Below are 7879 nucleotides of genomic sequence, written 5' to 3' on the forward strand. Positions count from 1 at the left end.
TCTCTCGGCCCAGCCGACGCCATCGAGCTGAATCCCTCATTTCGATCTACGAGTTCCACCCGTTTAGGCTCTTAACGGTTTCACGTACTATTGAACTCTCTCTTCAAAGTTCTTTTCAACTTTCCCTCACGGTACTTGTTCGCTATCGGTCTCGTGGTCATATTTAGCCTTAGATGGAGTTTACCACCTGCTTTAGGCTGCAGTTTCAAGCAACCTGACTCTACAGAAAAGCCCTTTCCGCCGACCAAGGTATCCCTCACGGGTGAGTCGCCATACGGGCCTATCACCCTCCTTGGGTAATGAGCCGCTTTCAAACGAGACTTAGGCGAGAATGGTCGGCGTGCTGGACCCTCTGAAACGCAACACCCTCGAGGACGCCTCAGTGAGGGTTCGAGGTTATGCGCTGGGCTCTTCCCGGTTCAGTCGCCCTTACTAAGGGAATCCCTGTTGGTTTCTTTTCCTCCGCTTATTAATATGCTTAAATTTGGCGGGTGATCTCTCCTGGGACGAGGTCGTGACCAAGAGTGATTATTGTTTGGTACTGGCAAGGTAACACCCTCCACTAACTACACTTTGCTGTTGCTTTGTGGCTCTCCGGTGGCATCGGTACTACTATGGCACTGCTCGTTCCAAAGTACTTCTTCTCGGTAGGGTGGGCAGCTGCTGCTGCTGCTTCTCTTTTGGGGCTCAATGCTGCTGCTGCCGCCTGCGTGAAGAAGGCATCTAAAGCAGCAGCACCGGCACCAGCAGCAGCAAATCAACTAACTGCTTTTCTCACCCGACACTTACCGACACCACCACCACTTGTACCGGCAGCAACCAGCTTCCACAAGCTCGTTCGTGTTGTCAGGGCTTCCCCCGCCCCCAGTACGTACAACAATCATCGAGGAAGCGCCTTGCCCGATCCCCATCATCATCGGGCACGCACGACTACACACGTCAGCCAGACTTCAAGTTTCACCCACACTACTCGGGACCCTCAAGGAGCTCGGGCCTCTGCGTGCGGGCTACTCCAGGCCGTCACGACAACGGCGAACATCTGGCGCCTCCGCCGGGCCCTCGTTGAGTCCTCCTCCTGCAGTTCCTCTAGAGAAAGGAGGAGAACAAGAAGCCTCCTCCTCCTCCTCCTCTCCGGGCGCTGCAGTTGGCAACGAGGGCCACTTCAAAAGGCTTGTTGGTGACCGCCAATGAGCAGTGCGGGACAAGGAGAAACGAGTTCTCCTCCTCCTCCTCCTTCTTCTTCTTCTTCTCTCCCCCCCCACGACGAGGGGCGAGAGGGGAGGAGCCGGCAGTCTGCTCACTGACTTGGCCAACGCGACAACCAGACCCTTGCAAATGCCAAGTACTGGTAGGTGTCGGTTCTCTGTGGACCGACAGAAGCAAGGAGTGAGGGATGCATCAGGCAGCCGTCTGACACGCACAACAGCATAAGCAGCAGCAGCAGGCTGCTGCAGCGTTGTTACCACCCTTTCCACTTCTCTTGCCTCTAGCCTTCCCGTACACCACCCCCAGCCCCCGGCGGCGCGCCACGCACGCCGTTCCTCGGGGACCGCCACGGTTCGATTCAGACCCGAGCGGACCCGAGGCTCTCCCCACCGCCTGCTGCAGCAGCAGCAGCAGCAGCAGCCGCCCCTGCCTGCCGCCGACTACGGTGGTCATTGGCACGCTGGCGGCAGCTGCTTTTGCGGTGAGGAGGCGCAGGGAGGGGGGGGGGAGGGCGGATTGCAGTGGGTCCCGGAGGCCCTTGGTTGTCTTTCTTATCACCCATCACTCAAGTCAAAGGGACGAGCACAGAAGGGAGAGAGCACAGCAAAGGTCGGCCGGGTATATTCTATAACCCAAAACAGACTACCTTCGCGGCCAACTTCTCCACCTGCCTCTACCTGTCCACTTCCCGTTCCACTACCGTTCTCGGGGTCAGTGGAGCGCGCACGCCCGGTCATTCGTCTCTTGCTCCTGTGCCGCCAAACGAGAGCCACGGGCTCCTCGGACGACGATAAGGGTGTGCACGTGTACCCGGCTAACTCTTCTTGCTCCTCCTCGAGCCGAGTTCCCACCCGGTTACACAAGGGGTGACTGACACACTGACTGACCATCTGACTGAGCTATCGGGACCAATCAGTCCCATTACTGTCGACCAGACTGGCCTGGGGCCAGCCAAAGACAACAGCAGCAGCAGCAGCAGCAGGAGCAGCAGCAGCAGCAGCAGCACAGGGTCAGCAGGACAGTGATCCACTCACTACAGCATCCACTCTCCACGGACCCACCCACCCACCCACCACAGGACCACCCTCGTCAAGGTAACATGTTGCTCCTCGACTCCACAGAGCAGACCTCAGTACTGGTGGTGGTAGTAGGCCGCAGAGCACCCTTCGTCCCTTCTGTCGGAGACCCCATGATGAGCACTCCGACGGCACAGAAGAGAGGAAAAATGAACCATGTCGGGCTGTGCGTCACTTGGGACAAAGGAGGTGAGAGCAAGAGCAGGGGGAGGAGGAGGAGAGCGGGAAGAAGACAGGTCAAACTGCATCCTCTGTCCCACCTGCCTGCCTTCCTTCCTTCCTGCCTGCCTGCCTGCCTCACCTTGGTTCCTTTCCAAGTCCCACCTTGACTCCACCTCCGGCGGTGCACCGACTTGTTTTAGTCACAATGTCGAGCACCGCGTCTCCTCTACCCCTGGGTAGGAGAAGAGTGGACGGTGTGGAAATGAAACGGTAGTCCCGGTGCTACACCCCAGCCTCTCCAGAACACTGTTCGGCCCCCTGAGAGCTTCTTTAAATCGCCTTACAGATCTCCCAGTGTTCAGTCCCTTGCTTGATGGGGAGGGTGGGGCCGACCGTCACCATGCATGCCTGCACGGACACACAAGGACAACGACGACGACGCCCTCCCCAGTGACAGGTTATATCAATGGGTTGGTTTTGAAGGAACGCAGCAGAGCCCGGTGGGGGGCGGCACTGCGAATCCCCAAGGCTGAGAGGAATGTCTTGTCGGCTCCTTGGGGCTCTGCCCGAAAGACAGTCAATTGTTGACGTAGCCCCAAGTCGCCCCTCTCGCGGCTAGTTAGCCCATTGCCGGTTCTCACCAGCGTGTTGTTAGAGGCCTTGTATGACCCTCGTCCAGGAGTGGCGGCTACCCTACGGGGCAAGCCACCGCAATGTGCGTTCGACTTGTCGATGTATCTGAAAATGCGTATCACATACCGACTCGCAGTTCGCTGCGGTCTTCATCGACCCACGAGCCAAGTGATCCCCCGTTAAGAGTTGTGTCACAGTTTGGGAGAAGAAGCGATCTCGGACTTGCCAGGTCCATGTCGCACAATTCTTAGGTTTCCAGACAGAGCCAGTGAGGTGTCACTCACGGCTGACCTTGGTAGAAGAGGTTTCGTGCTGCCTGCGGGATGCACCCGACCAGGCTTTTCCTCTCTCGTCACTAGGAATAGGGACCGACACCACCAGACGTATCAACCGACGCCACCTTTCTCCGGCTCTGGCTGCCTCTGCTGGCTACTCGCCCAACCAACGGTGGGAGACGTAGAGAGAGAGCGCGCGCGCCGGCAGAGGGTGGCACATGATACTAGTGTCATAGGAGGTGGGCCTCTGCCTCCATAGTAACAAGTACAGCAGCCCACATCATCATTAGCTGACGTTCGAGATGGGCTTGCTCTTCCTTCTCCTTCCCCTTAGCACGGTGCTTTATTGACACCCATCCTCTCTCTCTCCCTCCCCCTCTCATCCCATCTTACCTCTGCACCAGCAGCAGCAGCAGCAGCAGCAGCAGCAGCAGGGGGATGGGAATCCTCAGGAGGAGGACAAGGAGAGCAGCAGCAGCAGGAGGATAATACAGATACGTGTGTATATGCATGTGTGCGCTGGGTGCTCGAGAAGGGCTGTTGGTCTTCCTTCTCCCTTTGCTCTATTTAGGGAGTAGGGTATGCTGTTGGGTGCCGGGAACGCACAGTAGGGGGGGGGAACTGATGGCAAGAACGAGGAGAGGAGGAGGAGGAGGAGGAGGAGGAGGCGGACGACCAGGAGCCAGTTACTTTGGCACTGTGTCTTCTGTCCTTCGACCTCCTACATCTCTCCACACATCCTCTCTCTGTATCTCTCTCTCTCTCTCTCTCTCTCTTTTTTTCCCTCTTCTGCCATCACGGGGGTGTGCTTGCCGAGTCTGATGTGAATGAACCACCATCATCTCCTCCCAAGGCAACCCTCAATGAAGTATAGTTGTTGTTATTAGGAGTGGGAGGAGGAGTCCTTCCTTCCATCCATCCAACTGGTAATGATCCTTCCGCAGGTTCACCTACGGAAACCTTGTTACGACTTTTACTTCCTCTAAATGATCAAGTTTGGACATCTTTCCGTCAGCCCGAGGCACCCACTCCCAGTGAAGGGAAGCAAGGCATCCAAGGGCGCCAGTCCAAAGTCCTCACTAAATCATTCAATCGGTAGTAGCGACGGGCGGTGTGTACAAAGGGCAGGGACGTAATCAACGCAAGCTGATGACTTGCGCTTACTGGGAATTCCTCGTTCATGGGAAACAATTGCAAGCCCCAATCCCTATCATGAAGGGGTTTGAACGGGTTACCCGCTCCTCTCGGAGGGGGAAAACACGCTGATCCCTTCAGTGTAGCAGCTGCGCGTGCGGCCCAGAACATCTAAGGGCATCACAGACCTGTTATTGCTCAATCTCGTGCAGCTAGAATTGCCACTTATCCCTCTAAGAAGAAGTTGCGAACTGGACACCAATTAATGGAGATCCGTCGACTAGTTAATAGGCCAGAGTCTCGTTCGTTATCGGAATTAACCAGACAAATCGCTCCACCAACTAAGAACGGCCATGCACCACCACCCACCGAATCGAGAAAGAGCTCTCAATCTGTCAATCCTTCCGGTGTCCGGGCCTGGTGAGATTTCCCGTGTTGAGTCAAATTAAGCCGCAGGCTCCACTCCTGGTGGTGCCCTTCCGTCAATTCCTTTAAGTTTCAGCTTTGCAACCATACTTCCCCGGAACTCAAAGACTTTGGTTTCCCGGAAGCTGCCCGCTGGGTCATGGGAATAACGCCAACGGATCGCTGGTCAGCATCGTTTATGGTTAGAACTAGGGCGGTATCTGATCGCCTTCGAACCTCTAACTTTCGTTCTTGATTAATGAAAACATCCTTGGCAAATGCTTTCGCAGTAGTTCGTCCTGCGACGGTCCAAGAATTTCACCTCTAGCGTCGCAATACGAATGCCCCCGCCTGTTTCTATTAGTCATTACCTCGGGTTCCGAGGAAAACCGACAAAATAGAACCGAGGTCCTATTCCATTATTCCATGCATAGACATTTAGGCCATTCATGTAGCCTGCTCTGAGCACTCTAATTTTTTCAAAGTAAACTTGCCAGCCACTCGGGACACTCGATGAAGAGCACCCGGGCGAGCCAGCGGGGCCTGGACTGTTAAATACCAGGCTGTTCGGAGCGTGACAGTAGACACCGGGAGGTGTACCGTCAGTCCGGAACTGTAGTCCAACTACGAGCTTTTTAACCGCAACAACTTTAATATACGCTATTGGAGCTGGAATTACCGCGGCTGCTGGCACCAGACTTGCCCTCCAATAGATCCTCGTTAAAGGATTTAAAGTGTACTCATTCCGATTGTGAGGCCTCGGATGAGTCTCACATCGTTATTTTTCGTCACTACCTCCCCAGGCCGGGAGTGGGTAATTTGCGTGCCTGCTGCCTTCCTTGGATGTGGTAGCCGTTTCTCAGGCTCCCTCTCCGGAATCGAACCCTGATTCCCCGTTACCCGTTATAGCCATTGTAGGCGCATAACCTACAATCGAAAGCTGATAAGGCAGACACTTGAAAGATGCGGCGCCAGTGCGGAGACTGTGCGCTCAGCTCAAAGTTATCCAGATTCACCACAGGCAGGTTACGGACCGAGATCCGCCGACCGGTTTTAAACTAATAAAAGCGCCCTTCCCTCTCGGTCAGGGACTCTGTGTGCATGTATTAGCTCTAGAATTACCACAGTTATCCAAGTAATTGGGTACAGATCCAATGAAACATAGCTGTTTTAATGAGCCATTCGCGGTTTTACCTTGCATAGGCTTGTACTTACACATGCATGGCTTAATCTTTGAGACAAGCATATGACTACTGGCAGGATCAACCAGGTAGCTATATACGGAGTAATAGCTTGGATTTGCGCCTAGGCTGGTTGGGGGTGTCTGTGTCTGTGGTACCAGTTGCTTCTGCCGTTGTCGTTGTTGATGCAGCACTTGTGACAAACATTTCGTCGTCATCACCTGCAGTACAACCAGCATGCAACACCACCCCAGCACACAATACTCTCCCCTCACAGCCTGCGCCTAATTAGAGTAGTAGTGGCGGCCCTCTCTGCTCGCTCACTCACTCACTGGTCCAATTCACTGTAAGACACAACAGCCATGGGGGGCCAAGACCTCACACAGGAGTCAAGTGAGCCCTCCCGCAATGGCATTCGATATCAGGCAGGAGCTGATGATGAGGATGGCTTCTCCTCAGCCACCACCACCACAGACTCCCATGACAAGGGCACATTCAGCAGCAGAAGTGGACCTTCTTCTTCTCCCGCTGCCTGCCCTCTCACCTGTAGCTGGGCATTCTCTCTATTCGTGGGTTTCCACGTAGAGAGAGTCCCTCAGGTCTGCACACCCTAGGCAGTCGACGACGGCAAGCCGGTTAGTCGTTCGGTGTGACCGACGGACCTCCGGCTTCCCGGGACCTCGTCGACCCACTGGCATGTGCTTCGTGGACCTGGTTTTCTCTTTTCTTAAGCGCCGGCCTCTCCCCCTGACAGTAGCACAGGCAGCCGGGGCCCTCGACTGAAAGCACCCGGCCGCGTTGTGCCCCCGGGAGTCAGGCGGCGTGCCAGAGCCATGCCGAAACCAGCCGGAGAAGTTTCCCCCCCGCACAGGGTGCGGGGAGGCCCCTCCTATTCCGGTAACGGCAATGGACGGACGCCCGAACACCACCCGGGCCCTCTCCTTCGACTATCGTCCGCCCGCCAGAAGAACTGGCCAACACAGAGCCAGCCACCCACTGAAGGGCCGCTCACTCTCTCTTCCTCAAGGTTAGGTTGCACTCGGAGAGCCGACCCCGCTACCCAGGTCGCTCCCTGTCTTGGGGTTAGGTTAGGCAAGCCCTTGGTTCTGAGAGCCGCCCGCCCCACCCCTTCTGTCTTCTCTACCCGTTGGCCACCACCCGCCTCTGAAAACGGAGGAGAGCCACGCGGGTATGGTGAGCCCTTCCGGCACTCGATACTCACACTGCACCGAGAGCCAGAGGAGCCCCTGCTGCGGACCGACCCCACGATCCGTCTTGGTAAGCCCAGCCCCCCCTTTGCCGGTGCTCGGCTCCGGAGGGTGGGTCTAGGAGGCGGAGGGAAAGGCACAGCCACACTCTGCCCTCTGACCCCTCCGGCTCCCGGGCATTCTCCCTATTCGTGGGTTTCCCCGTAGAGAGAGTCCCTCGGGTCTGCACACCCTAGGCAGCCGGTGGCGGCAAGCCGGTCAGTCGTTCGGTGTGACCCGTCGGACCTCCGGCTTCCCGGGACCCCATCGACCCACTGGCATGTGCACTTGACCAGCGAAAGTAGGTTGCGCCAGCCCCGAGCTTCCTGGCGGCAGCACAGGCGGCCGGAGCCCTCGTCAGACAGCTCCCAGCCGCTTTGTGCCCCCGGGAAATGGGCGGCATGCCAGAATCGTGCCGAGACCAGCCAAGGAACCCGACCCACGCACAGCACGCAGCGTACGGGGAGGCCCCTCCTCCGGCAACGGCAATGGACGGACGCCCGAACACCACCCGGGCCTTCTCCTCCGACCTCAGTCCGTCCCCACGCAGGCGAGGGCCG

At 56.8% G+C, this 7879-nt stretch overlaps 2 non-coding genes across 2 annotated transcripts; both read right to left on the bottom strand.

Moving 5' to 3' along the window:
- Positions 1 to 3109: 3109 nt before the first annotated feature.
- Positions 3110 to 3265, bottom strand: LOC145412695 (5.8S ribosomal RNA). The gene has a single exon (XR_013899606.1). It is a non-coding gene; the product is annotated as a 5.8S ribosomal RNA (ribosomal RNA).
- A 1014-nt stretch (positions 3266 to 4279) lies between these two features.
- On the bottom strand, positions 4280 to 6164 carry LOC145412696 (small subunit ribosomal RNA). Its single transcript, XR_013899607.1, has one exon. It is a non-coding gene; the product is annotated as a small subunit ribosomal RNA (ribosomal RNA).
- Positions 6165 to 7879: the final 1715 nt, after the last annotated feature.

This window comes from Coenobita brevimanus, chromosome 93 (genome assembly GCF_032717465.1).
Source record: "Coenobita brevimanus isolate Jiangsu-jjx chromosome 93, ASM3271746v2, whole genome shotgun sequence".
Classification (NCBI taxonomy): domain Eukaryota; kingdom Metazoa; phylum Arthropoda; class Malacostraca; order Decapoda; family Coenobitidae; genus Coenobita; species Coenobita brevimanus.